The sequence below is a fragment of the Mugil cephalus genome, chromosome 16, assembly GCF_022458985.1.
Source record: "Mugil cephalus isolate CIBA_MC_2020 chromosome 16, CIBA_Mcephalus_1.1, whole genome shotgun sequence".
NCBI lineage: Eukaryota > Metazoa > Chordata > Actinopteri > Mugiliformes > Mugilidae > Mugil > Mugil cephalus.
The window spans coordinates 6,110,431-6,127,536 of record NC_061785.1 but is presented as its reverse complement, the minus strand read 5'-3'; the positions used below and the strand labels follow the sequence as shown (position 1 = coordinate 6,127,536).

The following is a 17,106-nucleotide window of genomic DNA, read 5'->3' as shown; positions in this document are numbered from 1 at the left end:
GTGACACGGTGTGAATGACGCGCTTTGAAGTAAAGATTCTTCTTCTTCCATTTTATCACGGGTTCCAAGACGCATTGAGGTCTGGTCACTTAAAACCACATCTGGGCACATATGACCATGTTTGACCATATTCTGTCTTAATGAATAAAAAAAATTGCTTAGGATGTATCAGTGAGAGATTGCTCGCTACCCAACACTTTTAGTTTCATGTCACCTTCCGTCAGAAAAGAAACAGTGTTGTTCTTGGTTATGAAACAGCAAAACAATATATTACAATTTACATTTATTTGCAGAAAAATATAGTGTTACACTAGATGTACAGTATTTAAAGAAGAATTTTAATAGCCCACTTGTACTTAACCCACCCAGGACACTTGTTAATTGCTCAGACCAATCAGAACTGAACAGAATTGAACAGAATTGCAATACTTCCTGTGCAACTACATAGTCTACTTAAAGGGTCCCAATGTCAGTGCACAATATAATACCAGCCTCGTCTTTTTAAACCTCAAATCATGCCAAATGCATTTCTGGTGGGAACTGTGTTGTTCTTGACAAATCAGCGTAAACTCGAGGCCGCGCTCTATTCGCTGACAGGTAATGGCTCATCACTGTGAGAGCTCCCAACAAGCTGAAGAGCGGAGAAGTCATGTTTGTATTCTAACAAGGCCGTTCTGGGTTGGGAATGGCAGGCAAATCTAAATTCTGCTCAGGGAGCACAGGGAAAAATGCCTGATGAATTTGTCAATACTGCAGGAGTGATGGGCCTCATATGTGTGTAATGGACTGGATGCTTCTCAGTACAGATTGCCTGTCGAGATAGGAAACTATAATGAATGGCGCGCAGGAGCAAGGTTGTAAAAAAAGATAGGGCTTTTACATTCATTTATAAAGACGTGACACTGTTGGTTAAAGCCAAAATTTTCTTTTTACCGTATACACGTGTAAATGCAACATACATTTCTGAGCTCATGTTAGACACTTAAATTAAACTTCTAATCATCTTTGACAAAAAACAAAACAAAATGTAGGGTTTGTTTTACAGAAATCACAACGGGAAACAACAACTTTACCAAAGATTTTGGATAACTTTAAAGACGGTGTAGGTGTACTACAAATAATATACAGCATATTTATATAAATTTGAGTTGTAACTACTGAACCATTTGTTTACCTTTATGTAAAATTGTCCATTAAAGCCATACAAAGACTAGAATAACTGCACAAATATCATAATTGAGCGTTGGATGGTTTCATGGCAACAGCTTTAGTGGAAGGGTACAACAGGAAAAAAAAAAATGGCCGTGAAAAAAAAAAGAAAGGGTTTGAGTAAAAACCTTGGATGAATAATAGACTGCTTCCCAAGCAGCAGCACTCTTGGTGGTAGGAGGTTAATATTCTCACATGTCATTAGGTCTGCTGGCTCGACTGATGGCTCATTGAATCAGGCAGCAAATGATTTCCTCATGCTGCAGAGGACAGAGCACTTCAAAGGGAAGGGGCTGAGGTCAGGACAGCGCTCCGCTTTGATTAATGACCGGGGCTCAGCAGAGGTTGCCTGTAGGTAAGAATGTGACGGTGGATTGGATGTGAAGGGGACCGACTTTTAAGCTGGATTTGACCCACCTCCAGAAAAACTTGCAGATACCATCACACAGGTTGGGCTGATGGGTTGTGACTGAAAAGCCTGCCGACCCTCTGGCTCGTACAATCATAAAAATGAAACTTTCTGGCTGACAGGTGTACCTGACATCACACAAGTGCTAAATCATTTCTGAATAATGAACACAGATACAGCTGCTATTGTGTGTAAACCTTAATGTGAACTTTTGAACTCTTACACATGAAATACGTAGTTGAAAGATGAGCATAAAAAAAAAATGCAAAAAAAAATAAAAAACGCAGAAAAGTTAACCATGTGGTTGTTTGACTGGAATATGGCTTAAGTGGGAATTAAACACACCACCTGGGCTGTCATTCTCCTGGGCCCCATTATCACCCTGCTTATTAGTTGTTTGACTCAGCAGAACAAAAACGTGACCGCCTCAATCTTTGATCTCTCACGCGCTGACACAAATCCTTTCAAGCCTCCCGACGTTCCTCTGCTAAGGTAATTAGCGCTAATTAAAAGGCTTCCAGCTGCCTTGTGTGCAATTTTTTTTTTGTGTGTGTGTGTTCCCTCCACAACGCATTGTCCTCACAGGTGCATTTCCTATGTTTACCGTGGGCACGTCACTCACATTCCTTCCGGCTTGTTCACAGTGCATGATCAAGAAGATTAGGGCCATTGTTTGGGGACGATAAAGGAGCGAAATGCCCAAACTTATTGCAAAAGCCGTTACTTGAGTTCAGTGCATGGTCTCTCTATGTCTCGCCATTTAATTACTGGGTAAAAAATCCTTTTACTTAGATCAAAAAAAAAGTTTAGGAAATTACATGGTGTTTGAGTTTCTAGTGAAGTTGCTTCACTAGCTGAAAGATTTAACTTCCTGACCAACTGTGTGTTTCCTGTTTCCTTACCCCTCAGTTACTTAAAAAAAGAAAGCAGTAGCCACATGACGGCCCAACTTGTAAATTCGCTCGCGAGTCGAGGAGCCCGTAAACATCATTAACCATCATTTCCCAGCCCACTTCAGTTGCACGTGAAGTGTTCTTTATTGTGTAATGAGCCAAGAATCTGAAAAGATTGCCACTTCAAAGCCTCTCCATGAAAGCTGTCGCCCTTGCAGCCTGCTGACATGTCAAGCTGGGATTAAACGTCCCCCATAATCATTTCTTTGTTTTCAAAATGAGCCCATTGTTTATCTGCACCTTGGGTGACAGCCATCAAGGGCGCGCGGCTCTGCAGAGGCGCGGGGAAGTGGCGAAACAGATACTTCGGGATTCACTTCAGCCCCGCGTTCGAGTTCTTATTTCGCTAGTTCGGAGGTGTTTTTTAAGCCCTCGGAAATTCTGATTTACATTTGCGGCGCTGCCAGGATTGTCTGCCAAAAAGAAGGCAATTTGGGAGATTTAGGGGAAGGAAACATGTGCATATAATTTTGGACTACACTTGTTGTAATTTATCATCCTATCACTTTTTTCAGGAGTTGGGCTCCGGAAGAAATGGAGGAAAAAACCCCTCATGTACGGAATTAAATTGTCTTTATTCTGTCCATCTTGTCTTTTACGAACCAGTTTGAAGTGTTATTTAGAGCACAAGAGTGATTGTAAGCCTCATTCAAGTGTTGCCTCAATTGTTATGCGGGGAGACGCTCCCTCCATCTTGTCTCGGAAAAACGGCTCTTTGTTTAAGACCAGCAGTGTGTCATCAGCGCCGGGGCCTCCGGTGAGCCAGAGACATTGAGCCAGGGCAGCAGGGGGACACTTCACGGGGACTTTAAGAACTACAGTAAATCTTCAAACAATTTATCCAAACAAAGAGCACTGTGTAAGGAGGGAGAAAAAGACACAGGAAACAGATGAATAAGCAACATCAATTACCGGGCCCTGACCTCGAGAGCCCTGAACCAAGACACACATTTCACACCAAATGACTGCAGATTGGGCCTGACAAGTCTGGAGTGGAGAGGCGAGCCCGTGCAAGGTTACCCACCGCACATTTCTTGGGGGCAAGTAGGGGAAGACGGGGAGGAGGGTGCGGAGGGAGGTGAGAGGTAAAGGCGTTAAGAATGAAATATCTCCATAACGGATGCTGGTGTGTTCTGCTAAAGTGAGGTGAAATGGCTCAATCTGAGCAAATAAAAAAAAAATAATATATATATAAATAGGCGCCAGTGAGATACAAGAGAAACGTGGACAGACACATACAGGTATCCAGCAGGATCCTGTGAAGACGAATGGTCAAAAGGGAAAAAATAACTTACCGGATAAACCCTGCTGTCCAAACAGATTCGAAACAGCATTGAGAATAGCCACTCTTACTCATTATGTCACGTTCATGATAGGACACAGGTTGGGAAGTACGAGCAGACAAGTGGGGAGAGCATTTATTTGAGCCTCCGCCGTTGCTGTGATCAGGAGAAGAACATATGGAGAAGTCTGCAGTGTCTCAAGAAGAAGTTAAAACAGCAGCACTGACAAAGATTAAACACATCAGTTCTTATCCTCTTGAAAGCCTCTGTGATCACTTTTCTCTTATGATATTGTGTAGGTCTCCAGAACAGTTGTGACTCCTCAGAGAACGGACAGGGGCCTTCTGAGGTTGTCCTGCGGTGTCTGGAAACAGGATGTTCTTAGTGCGGGTCTTTATGGCGCGTTCCATTTGTGCTCAGAAGTCGGAATTTCCGATTTACGAGTGGGAATGTTCAACTGGAACGTTCCCCGACTTCAGAAGTCAGATTTTCTACTCAGAAAGTCGTAGGATCCTCACTACCCCCGAGCTGAGTTACCAAGATGGCCGCTCCACATGTAAACAGTAATCAGAAGCTCCTGTAATGTTCCATTTATTAGCACTAGTGATTATTTTTTGTTGCATTAAATTGGTCACACAGACAGTATTTTCTGACACACATATTTTGAAATGTGTTATATGGGAACTACAAGTTCATGTTGCGCTAAAAACAATAGCCTGGTAAAACCAAAACAGTGCCTCTTGTGGTGTTGTAGATTTAATCACTGTAAATAATTTTAGTGAAAAAGTTATCTGTTCCATTTACAATTTGTGTAACTTAAATAGCCTACATTTAGTTTAACACAATAGCAATAATATCAACATTTTTTTTAAAGCTTTAAATTGAACACACCAAGTCATATTCAGAGGCTGTCATGGACACGGCCATCTAGCTTTCCAACCTCTGTAACTGGAACGCCGATAACTCAGGTGTGACGTCATTCCCAGTGCCGAATCCCACCCTACGAGGTACATGTAGGAACGCACCATAGATACTTGATCAGTTTGGGATCTAGCGAATTCAGAGGCCAGGTCAACATTTTGTTCATGTTTTGTTGAAATGTTCCTAAAGCGTTTTTTGTGTGTGTGTGTTTGTATCATCAAGGAGTGTCATTGTTATGAGGTGGGGGTACCTGGTCTGGTCTGGTCTGGTCTAGGTGGGTGCAACATGTCCCGTGGATGAGTAACATCCACACAAATGAATGCCAGGTCCAAACGATTAACATTAAATTATCATAAGATGGTCAATGTTATTTACTTCTCCTGTCAGTGGTCATAATGTTGTGGCTGATCGGTGTATGCATTGAGATTTGTAATTTTTCTAGTTCCAACCTGAGTAATTTATTTTACAACTGAGTTACCTTTAAACATTTGAGGGTTTGCAGCATTTCTGTGGATCTGAAGACGCTGTGCACTAAGAACATGCCTCAGCCATATTTAATCTTCTAACATTTTATAGACCAATTAACCACTAGACTGAACAAATGAACCTTAAACCAACGCAGTCCCGCTGACTGCTCGACTGTCTAAAGAACACTTTAATTAAATAAGGAGAAGAATCAATAGATTAACTATGTGTCGTATATGCTTTTCTGACCAGTCCCCGTATTGATTGTTTTTAAGCCACAGCATTAAGGCTCAATGAACAGCGTTAATAAAAACACATGGAGCCAAACGTGAAGATATTAAAATCTTTACTTCCCACGAGCGTAGCCCGAATCCCCGCTGAATTCCTGCACCGTTTAATTACAAAGAATCTCAAAACACTCTCGCATCTCTGAAGTTTGATCCCTCTGAACTCTGGATACCACCGCTCAACACTCGCAGGAAAATGATTTAATAACCCGCCTGTTCCCGCATTGATTGTCACAACATTAACAGACTCCACAGACTTTCCACTATTGCTCGAGGGGACCAAATTGTAAGGCATTACTCACAATAATGCATATGTTATAATCACAGAGAACTTACTTAAAATTCAATCCACTTTGGCATCATTATCATGTATCAACATAATGAATGGCTCCTTCAGAGTATGGTAATTATAATTTGATAAATCATCAGCAGAAAATTAACTAGATGTCAAAACATTCATTGGGAAGGGTGATGAATCGAGGATGATTGTGGTGATGAATTGTGTTAATCTGCGCAGTATGTATCCAGTGAAATGGCTAAACAGCCCAAGATGGATGGAGCACAGAAGCTGCAAGGTCAGAACACAAAGCTGAAGGAAGGAGGGGAGGGGGGGGTAAAGGAAAAGCTGCGCCTACGCTCGTGTTTTACTTTAGTCATTTATTTGTTCTTGTTTTTGTTTCATACATACTACTCTAGAGAGGGTGGTGCTGAAGCAATTAGTCGATTACAATTAACAATCCATGGGTGGATGGACAGGGAATTAATCAGCACTAAATTTTGATAATCAATTAATCAATGTAAGTCGTTTATTAAGCAGAACATTAGCTAGCTCCAGGCTCGCAAATAACTTTTGGCAATTCAAAGTAAAAAATGAGTTATGTTTAGATCACATCTCGTGCTCTTGGGAATCGTAGTTTTTCTAAATTGTTGAATGCATTGATTAGTAAACGATGCCGTGTCTGTGGCGTGACGTCGCGTGTTGTTGAGCGCTTGTTTGTTCCCGCACCGCTACGTAAAACTTACCTCCCGTCCAAAGCCACCCACTCATCCACCCAGTGGTCGTGATTCCCTCTTGGATCCTCCCGAAGTGAAAGATGTGGCTGCTAAGTGAGAAAGGTCAAACAAGAGTCCAGATATTTATTACATGTGCTGAAGCCAGATGGAGGCAACACATTCATCACGGCGCCGTGTCGCCGAGGCAACACCCCGTTCCTCCACATCCCTCCTCTACGGCGTTAGCCTAGCAGACCGCTCGCCTCGTTCATCTCCACCGCACTAGCCATGGTTATATTTAAAACTTTTTTTTTTTTTTGCTTTTATCAATACTTTCTGCTCTGAAGCTGTGGAGATATTAAAGCCGCAGCAGGGCAGAGAAGGGCGTTTCTGACACTTGCTCCCTCATTTATCAGTCCCCTTCATAGGCCCCGTCAGTGACAATGAAAAGATTTCACAATACCGCTAGGCAGAAACTCATTCCACCAGTCATCCATCATGCTCAGCCCAGCGGCCGTTCCACTGACCTAATCGGTAATGCCTGGCTGCGTGCTGGAGACTTCTCAAAGCCCCCCTCCTTCATTAGGCCTAGTTAGAATGAGGCAAGTATAGGGCTAAAGCCCTGTCACTGGGTGGGACCTACATGCTTTGCAGTCTCTTCTCGTCCTGACAATATAAACCGCATCACTGTCTTACCCCAAACTGATGTCCACAGCCCCTCAAACCCAGGAGACGTGGAAGTATTTCCATCCGCGTGTCAAGATGCTCTTGGAAACGTCACTTTTTGTCTTATTTTTTATTTTTTTTTGGAATGACAAAAAGATTTATCCGTATCCTTGAAATAAAAAAATAAAAAAATAAAAAAAATGAAAAGGAGTACAACAAATGAGCGGAAAATACACACCATTAACTATCCAATACACAAACGGCACATAAAACCACACCAACTGAAACAACAGCAATAAATATTTCACGGCGCTCCCAACAGAGATAATTTGTGTTTCATTTCAAAGTTATATTTTCGCTGGGAGGGGGGTAAATCGGCCTAAATCAGACTCTCGCTGGCTCAGAAGACTTCTTTAGCAGTGGCCCCCCCCCTTTCTCTCGCTGAGGGGTTACGGGTCTAGGTTCAGCCGGGTCGAGGAGCTGCTGAGAGTTCGGTTCTAAACTCTGTGGCGCTGCCAGCCGTGCAGTCTGGTGAGCGTTAGTTAACACACAGGAGGACAGCGGAGAGGGGGTGGGGGGTGGGGGGGGGGGGGGGGGGGGGGGGGTGTCTGAAGTGCTCTCTGACCCAACGCTGGCTTTTATAGAGAGATTATTCCCTAACCCCCACAGCTGAGTTTTCTGGCACATTTCCCTTATCTGCAGCGCTGCTTTCTGCTGGTCCATCTATTACAGCTGTCTAATGTGACCCGTCTCTTTTGTAAGTCACTCAAGGAAAACTGTGTGTACATCTCGCCAACATTTGGGTCAAATTAAGTTTGAACAAAGGTCTTCATTGTCTTTTATTTGAACAGAATGTAAAAAAAAAAAACACAACACTTATCCCTCCAATGTGGTGCCAACACCATTAGAAGGGGAAACCAAGAAGCACTTCGGGCAACGGCGCACTAATGTTCAACTCTGGCTTGTTCATTCAAAGTAATTGGGCTTTTAAAGATGCTCGAATTATCCTGGGGTCTCAGAACATTACGAGACCCCAGATGAACTTCTAGACCAGCTGCCATTTGGTAATCTGCGATTTCTGAGACCTTTCCAGTGAGAAATCCAGAAGAGTAAACTCCAGTCGAGGATCAACTGAGAAATAATGAGAGAAAAATAACCTTTGGCTTAAACTGGGGAGGACTGTAACTCCTGGTGAGTTTGAAACGGTTCTCTATTGTGCTCTGATGTGCTCTCCCTCGTTTGTAGCCACAGGCGGAGTTGTTGTTTGTGGATGCTGCTTGGCGGAGGTGTTGAGGCTACGTGAGACCTGCTGACAGGCCAGAGGGGCTGTGCATATTCACAACGACACACGGATACATGAGGGTGCAGCGCTGTCAATGCGTGGAATACACCAGTCAGCCACAACATTAAAACCGCTGCCAAAAAAATAAATAACATTAACCATCTTCTGCTGGGAAACGTTTGGACCTGGCATTCATTCATGTGGATGTTACTTAGACATGTAGCACCCACTTAGACCAGACCAGACACCTCCACCCCACAGCAATGACACTTCTTGATGGTAGCAGCCATTAACACCAGGATGTAGCCTGACACACAGTTTGTTTACATGCAACAGGAAAAAAAAACGGATAACTGACGGGAACATGTCCTCCTCCTCCTCCACACTAGGTGGCGATATGTGTCTTTTCAGTGGGTTTTCAGTCGGCATTTCAAACAACAACAAGATGGATAATAGTTCAGCTTTTTCAATCTCGTAGGTTATGTGCGTGCTACTTATGGTGCAGATAAGATGGCGCTATCCCCCATGAGGTTCTTCAACCGGCTCTGTTTACCTTCTTCTTCTTCTTCTGCATCCGGCCTTCTTGGATGTTTCTGTTCCGAGGTCATACAACAGTGCAGTGGTTGTGGAGCATCAGACACACACGTTGTCCAGTTTAAAGTCCGATTAAGGCGCATACATGCTGGAGAAAATGGTTTTCCAATCATATTATCTGAGGGTCTTGACCGGATAAAGAGAACTCGAGATTAGTAACGTGTTTGTACTTAAGTTGTCCAGTTAAAGTCGGATTAAGGCAATAGTTTTTTTCGCATGCATGTAAACGTACTGACACGAAAAAAATCAAGTTTCACTAGATCCCAAACTGATCAAGTATCTGCAGGATGGTCCACAGAGGCCCCTCCCCTCAACCCATAGGACCCACTAACAACCCAGAAGCAAGTAAGCAAGTTTCCTGAAGAAACTACTCAGATGAGCGGCGAAACATCTTCAAGGAACTCTACAAGTCCAGTTGACCTTTTATAAACGCCTTATGCATTACCATGACCTGGATGACTGAGGACCTTCAGAGACCCCACTAACAACATCTCGTTGACATACACCGCAGGACACCCTCACTAGTCCATTCCCTGATAAGTCACAGCTGTTTTGGAGGCACATGGGAGCTCTCAAGCATGAACACTTTCTTAAAAGTATTTCTTTTATTTAAGAATGTGTTTATGTTGTTCCTGTGGCCAGCTAGAGGTGAGGGGTTGTGTCGTGCTCGAAGCCAGATTGTTGAGACATCTAAGTGCTAACATGACTAATGTTTTAGCAGTATAATGAAAAAAAAAAAAAACTAAACACTCGGTTGACATGTTGGTCATTTACTTGTGATTATGTTAAATTATCCCGGTGTAAACAGTGTTAAAAATGAAGCGGTAAAATATGTACCGAAGTGCGAGCAACAAATATTCCCCCCCAAACCCAGTGAGGCTAGTAATGCACATATCCTATTATTCTGCTAACTATCAGCAATTATCTCCCTGTCAAAGCTCCAGGTGACAAATTCTCCCCATATCCCGCCTGGCAGTATCATCAACCGGACATGAGCTTCATGTGAAGGAAACTAAATCACTGGCTCCGCTCACGGCCCTGACAGACAAATGGGGTGCCTTGGAAAACCGAGGCCCATCACTCTGGGCTGGGGAAGGGGGAAAAAAAATCTCTCCCTCCCAGTTGACCTTTTTTTTATTCGCTGAGAGAGGAGATTAAATACCACAGATTCTGTATGTATGGTCTGTTTCCAAAATATGAGAATTATTAATGGCTTTTGCGGAGGGCCCGTTTAATCTTCTGCCAAGTTGCAGTCATCGTTTTTACCTTGGGCTGTTTTTTCTTTTTTTGTTTTTTTTTTTCCCCCTTACAGATGGTCCCAGAAAAACAGGAACTGTGCTTTATCCTTACAGCGAAGACAAAGGAAGTGTGTGGGCAGCGTCTGGGCGGCAATAATATGACAGAAAAATTCTTGAAGCGACATAACATTACGTCGCTACGAAGAGTATTTAAAAAAATAAAAAATAAATCAGTGTGAATGGATGTGGATATTCTATGGACTTGGCAAAGATGCCAAACGCGCTTCGACAAATGAGCCGCGGTGGCCGCGTAATTGTTTCACACCTCCGCCAGGGTTTTTACTCCCCGCTGCATGATCATTTTCACCAGCTGAGGATTAATATCTCGTGTTGTTATCGGCTGTGTGCTAGTTTGGGCCAGAGATGCGAGAAAGCGCACCTCCCTTGAAGTGCGCATACCTGCAGCCACATGCCACTTTTCACCGAGAGGCCACAAATCAAGTCCAGAAGCCAGAATGACGACTCAGTCGCAGGAGAATGACACAGCTAGTAAATTATTCTCTTGTCTTTTTGACCTCGTGGCCCATTGAACCTTGGCTGAACAACACGCTCGGTAGGTTTTTACAAAGATGCCCCCTCCTCCTCCAAAAAAAAGTGCCTTTGCAACTGCATTACAGAATTTGCATCTCACTGAAATGAGCTGAAGTCGGCTGCGTCAGCAACTCCTTTTACTGCTCTTACAGTTTACTCTTCTTTCGTTCTACTTAAGCAGCAAATAACTGGGGACATTAGTCTTACGCAACTTGCAAACCTAAATGAAAAGAGAGTCTAATGACGCAACTGTTAATTGCCCCAACTACAAAACAATTTCATTACAAATAATGGAGATACAGAATAGTCGGTAGGGTCACTTTGTGTGTAAGATGAACAACCCGACATGGGGATTTACGAATATTTATATACAACTATTAAAGGTTAGAGGATGTGTTATTAATCACGGCGGAGGCTCGTTCAGAGGCCTGACTCACTCTGAGTTTGTACGAACATAGGTTATCAGACAAATGATTAATTCAAACCCCCATCAGAATTATCATAGCTACAGTATTTGGGAATCTACTAGAGTCAGATTAATCAAAAGCGTTTCTTCTCTTTATAAATTCAAAGAAGCTGACACGCTGACATTTAGGATAATAGGAGTGTTTGATTTTCAAATAGCAAAGTCATAAATACTGCGTAAATGAACTGGAAGAAAAATCTGGGGAGTTTCTGCTGCTGACATCACCGGGTTGTTCATTAATGTCTCGATGACAAGGCAGCTGGGATGAATAAATTTACATCTCGGGCTGTTTTGGTTATCTTGGCGCTTAGATAGAGTTAGAAGAGTTCTCCACCGATTCAGCATTGATAGATTCGTGATGCATGGTTTGAAAACTAGGAAAATCAATCAAAAGCAATGAAGCAGAAACAAAGTTTTTGGCCTTTTTTTCATTCATGAAACCTTCTTCCCGGTCGTGATCTGGATCTCGCGATTTCCGTTTGTTACGCTAGTAGCAGTGAATGCCACTGGTTTCAAGAAGAGATCCTCAGTGTTTGTCAGATTTACTTGTATTCGTCAATAAATCCTTCATTTAGCAGATTTCACCCATCTCAGTCTAGACCTTGAAAAGGCTTAATAACTTATTTACAGTACGAATCTGCAAACAGACTTTTGTGCGTGAACTCTGCAGAGTTCTCCTTTAATAAAGGTCAGTTTGGGCAACAGACTCTGGCGAGAGCCGTTAGAGTATGAGAAAATAAACATGTGGAGCTGAAGAACTGCACAAATCCCAAAGGTTATGGTTTTATAATGTTAGCCCAAGAACGATACCCCCGGTAAGAATTAGCTGTTAGCTCCAGGGATCTGGTCAGAGCTCCTCTGTTATGAAGCAGCGAATGGTTTTGAAACCGAAGGAATAAACGCCTGTTTTACATTAAGACAGCTCACGCTGCTGCTGCTGCGAGTTTAAGGCCAATGGAGAGTGTAAACCATTTATCAGGCTCTGCGGTCAATACTTTGCTGATCAGCCTGACGTGTGTTTGGAGTTTCGTTGGTAACAGCTGACACCGCTGCAGACGGATGGCGTTCCACGGAAAATGCACAAAGCTGTTAAGTTCGTAACTACTCAGAAAATAACATCGACCAGGTGTTTACAGTCTCTCGTCATGATCCCATGAAAACCATATTGATACAGTTTCTCATGAGTGAAGATTTGCCAGTTTACAGTGAAGACTCCCGGTATAAGGTTCTGCTCTACATCTGGCGCACGGCACGCAAATAACAACTAATGAATAATATTTCATGACAATGTGTTATTATTATTAAATCCTTTTTTTTGTTAGCTAAGTGTGAGGTGTCGCTTCTGTGCTTTGGGCCTGTCTCAATTAAGACACTGCCAGCTATCTGACTGGCTTCATCCTACCTTCGAGCTGCTGTTGTTCATATCAGTGCCACATGGCCCCAACGTGGATCAACACCTCCATGGTTGTCTCCTGCAAAACAAAACAAATTAGGTTATTTAAAGCATCCTCCTAAGAGGGAACAGTTGCTGCAGGCGGAGGAGGTTCAGCTATGGAGAGAGCGCGGTAAGATTTAAAGGATGGACAGTCATTAGGGGAATTGGTTGTGGTAACACGGGCATGGCGCCAAAGAAATGCTGACAAGAAAAAGAATCAGTAGTCGTGACGAGACTAGATACAAACAGAAATAACAGCCTTGATGAAGTTGGCTGGCAGTACTCTACAGTTAGAGTGCAGAGTTCAGCAATTTGGGAAGAGTTAAGTATTGAGCTGTGGCCCCCGCGGAGTTGAGAGTAGTTCAAATAATTTAAGTCCGCATTCTGGCTGCATCTACTCTTTGGAGGTCAGACCCAAAACTGGAGGGACTGTGTCGGCTAAATTGGAATGAAAAGCGTTCGGCCGGGCAAGGTGGGCAGCTAGTCACTGTAACCCTGACTGGGACGACTCGGAAATCCCTCCAGCTCGAAGGCCACATCGGCACTGACCTGTCATGAAACGCGATTCTACAAATGCCTTCGCCTTCTTCAGGTTTCCTTTGAAACGGGATTGAGTTATTGATACAGCAAATCCATCCACCAGCTCCCCCATGAGGGATCAGAGCCACTAGGAACTGTCCGTTACATAATGGTCTCTTTGCCCTTGGCATTCAGTGGGCTCTTGCAAGGAATCCATACTGAGGGACATTTGTGTCCCATTGGGATCCGAAACTTAATTAGTAACTTCTACCTTGCCTGAAAGGCTGCACCTCCTATCTTGACCAATATATCACCTGGCAGCGTCCACTCTCAGAGACAACTTCAGTAGCCTTTTCTCTCTGACCTTGGCATTTCTTCTTAGCCGCTGATTATTGATAATTTTCTGGCTGTGGTGCCTCTCCTCATTTGTCATGATTATTGCTGAATTTTTAAGCTGTCATCCGTGAGCATGGATCAATGGTTGTCGACTTCCCCTTTGTCATATTGGCAGCACAAACAGCCCTTCCTCTCCAAATGAGGCTCCTCTTGCTTCTCTATCTATTAGCTGTCTGTCTTACTGGGCACTTGATCCTTTGTTAGGTCAGTCTATACATCATTCCTCCAATCAGAGCCTGACACTTTTATATCACGCATGGGCAGGAACCAAGCGGACGACTGAGAGGTGAACTGTTTATGTTTTTTTCATGCGCTGCCATATGTATATTCGCTAATAGTTCATACACTTAAGCATAGAGAAGTAGTGCATGAGTCCCAAGGTCAGCGCAGGACTCCTTAAAGATAACAGGCATCTCTGAATTACAGGAAGAAGGCCACAATCCACTCTGTATTGCATTTCTAATAAGATGCAGCAGACAATCCAATTTCTCAAGTGTCAAATATTCCATGTAATAAGACCAGATCTGTCAAACTGATTAATGAATTGTCACAGCAAAGGGAACCAGTTGTTACTAGTAGCAGCCACGAGCGCCTGACAATCCGTCTCATTCAGCTTCATGGTTTGTACCTGTAGCCCTGCCAGTGGCATGCCGGCGACGCTCAGCTCTACCGCTCGTCTACACCTATTCCACCATATTCCCCCTTCGTCTCTTGACTGGCTGAACAGGTCTGACAGGCGGATTCCTTTTCTTTTCAATGTATTAAAGGCACTTTCCTGCTCTGACAGCCTGCTCTGTTCTGCCACCTCCGAGCTGGGGCTTCACACTACTCTGGGCAGCCACTGCGTCTTGACAGACCACTGTCACTTCCCATCATTCTCTCTGTAGATCCTGCTCTCCCCCTTCTAAGCACGCAGACCCACTTTCCAACCAGTGCAATTATTTTTTTTGACAAGCCATCCATCAGCTTTAACTTTAAAGCACTTTCCACTGATACCCATTGTTACAGTTCTGTGCCTTTTTATGCAGGCGGCAGGAGGGAATATGATACCAGACATTCAGGCTACCCAACCATGTAAATCTACTTTGTTCTCTTCTTTATTTCCAATTTTCTGTTCCATTTTTTGCCACATTATGCATATTTGTTGTGCGTAATACGCCCTTGTCAAATCCAATTAATATGTCCTAGCATGCACAGCGAGAAAAGGTTATAATTTGCCAGTTAGTGAAGAAGCGGGGGCTAAAGTCAGACTTAACCGCGCAGCTTTACTCTTACTGTGAGTCATGTTAGACTGGTATATACTTTGTGTGATGCTTGATGAGCCCTGAGAGAGAACTAATAAACTAAGAGCCATAGAACCGGTGGAAGAGTTTAGCAGCAGAATCGCCGGGACTTATTTCTCTTAGTACCTTGACATGATCACAGCAGAGAGCCTCATGACTTTGAGCCAAGTCAAGATGATTAACTGACGTCAATACTGACACAAGACCTACCTTATCCATCTTGGCCCCGGACTATATAATTAGAATGACGGCTTAGAAAATCTGGTCTGATGCTGAATCTGTCTTATGCCGCGAGGAGCTCTAATTACTATCTCAGTGTGAGAGTTAATGACGAGAGGTGGGAGCAGCATCTGGGGGACTCGAGGGGACGAACTCTCCCTCAGCCCCTGACATTTGCTACGTCCCTAACAACCAGGCCACCTATGGCCCTCAGTGATCCGTCCTGCTGACAAGCTCCGTGAGAGGAGGGAGTGTGATGTTTGCTTCTAAACGATGGCGTAGCACCGTATTTGTGGCACAGACATGAAAGTAACCCTAAAAAATTAAATAAAACAAGCGAAATCTAGAGGTCAGTTTGATAATTAAGAGCTTATGTGAACCCCAAAAGGTTTGGTTACAATCGCATACCACCATGAACAAATAGAACTTAAATTATTTCCACTAATGAACGGTCTGTAATAAAAAAAGGGGGAAAATGCCTTTAGTTCCCAGAGGCTGAAGGCTCTAATGTAACCGTTACCAAAATAAAATGATCTGATAAGATATATGTGTTTATATTGCAACAAAGTAGATGTTTTGCATGCTATGGAGGATTGATTCTGCAGAAAAGGCGAACAAATTAAGTTGTTCAAGCCCAACTTTATCAACATTAAATTCATTCAATACAGGAGCAAAGACTAAGAACGCCTGATGCTTCGATGCCCTTTCCAACATATCGTTGTTCGCCTTCTGCCATTTCTCTTTTTTGTTTAAATAGATTGTCAAAGGTTTACACAAACCCTCTCAATTTGATGAAAATTCCTTCTTCACACGGGGTCTTTATACAACAGATTATAATTAATGCTAGGCGGCGCATACTAGGGGTGGGTGTTGGCAAGGACTTCACGATACTTAAGTCAAAATACGATACATTATTGTGATATATTGCAATACTTTAAATAGTTCCCTTAATTTTAAATGCAGCTTAAATTATATATATGTACACAAGATGATGATAATTCATTGGACAAATTGAGTCAAAAAAAAAAAACATTAATTCAAATGATCCCTTTCAAGTTTATTGTAATTGTACAGAAAAAAGTGGTGGTGGAGGTGCTGAAAATGTTTACAATCAACCCAAATTATGACTTTTCTCTTCCTTTTAAAGTCGATAAAACATCGACAAAAATATCGCGATATATTGCCATATCAATATTTTTTCCCACCCCTTGTACATGCGGTATAAAATAGCTAATTATACATTCAGAGGGAAACATGTCAAAAACCAAAAGTATCAAATTTGTACTTTCATAAAACAGCAAATCCTCAGGTTTTAGGAGCTAACACAGTTACCAAAATTCTTAATTAATTAACTGCTACAGCATTAATTGACCACTTGTTCCAGATGTAAGCCTCCACCTGCACCAAATACTCGCATCTCAAAAGCTGCATAACCACTGAACCTATGGGCTTCACAACACGCACAAAAAAAGAAACCGTCTCCATGAACCGGCGCAACAGTAACAAAGTGTGAACATATGGCTGAGAATGACCCAGATGGTCCGATCACTCCTGACGACTGTTAGCTTATCTCCTCTATCATGAGATTTCTGAGATGCTCAACAATTAAGCAGGTGTTGATAGCATTTAATGAGAAAATCCTCATTCAGCCTCAAGTCTATGATTTGCTGTTTATTGGCTATTATAAGCATTAAGTAGTGTGTGTAATCTCGCCCTACAGACGCCGACACGTTCGGTCTGCATAATCAGTCGAGGAGTTAATAACACGCAGGTTGTCACAGCTGTTAAAGACAAAGAGACGCGCCGCCCTAAGTGACAATATGTCAGTGATTGTCTAGCAGACGAAACGGTGGATATTAATAAATCAAAGTGACCCCTACCTGAAGCCAAACAGATG

General features: G+C 42.9%; 1 long non-coding RNA gene across 2 annotated transcripts in view; it reads right to left on the bottom strand.

Annotated features, from left to right (window-relative positions):
• Positions 1 to 390: 390 nt before the first annotated feature.
• LOC125022204 overlaps positions 391 to 17,106 on the bottom strand; it is a 109,826-nt gene continuing 93,110 nt past the window's right edge. The window contains exons 3-4 of one of the 2 annotated variants that reach the window (XR_007114424.1): positions 12,760 to 12,829; positions 391 to 811 (exon numbers count right to left, since the gene is read on the bottom strand). This is a non-coding gene — a long non-coding RNA (uncharacterized LOC125022204). Of the gene's footprint in view, positions 812 to 1,271; positions 1,559 to 12,759; positions 12,830 to 17,106 lie in introns of those variants that run through there. The other variant, XR_007114423.1, reaches the window with a different exon arrangement.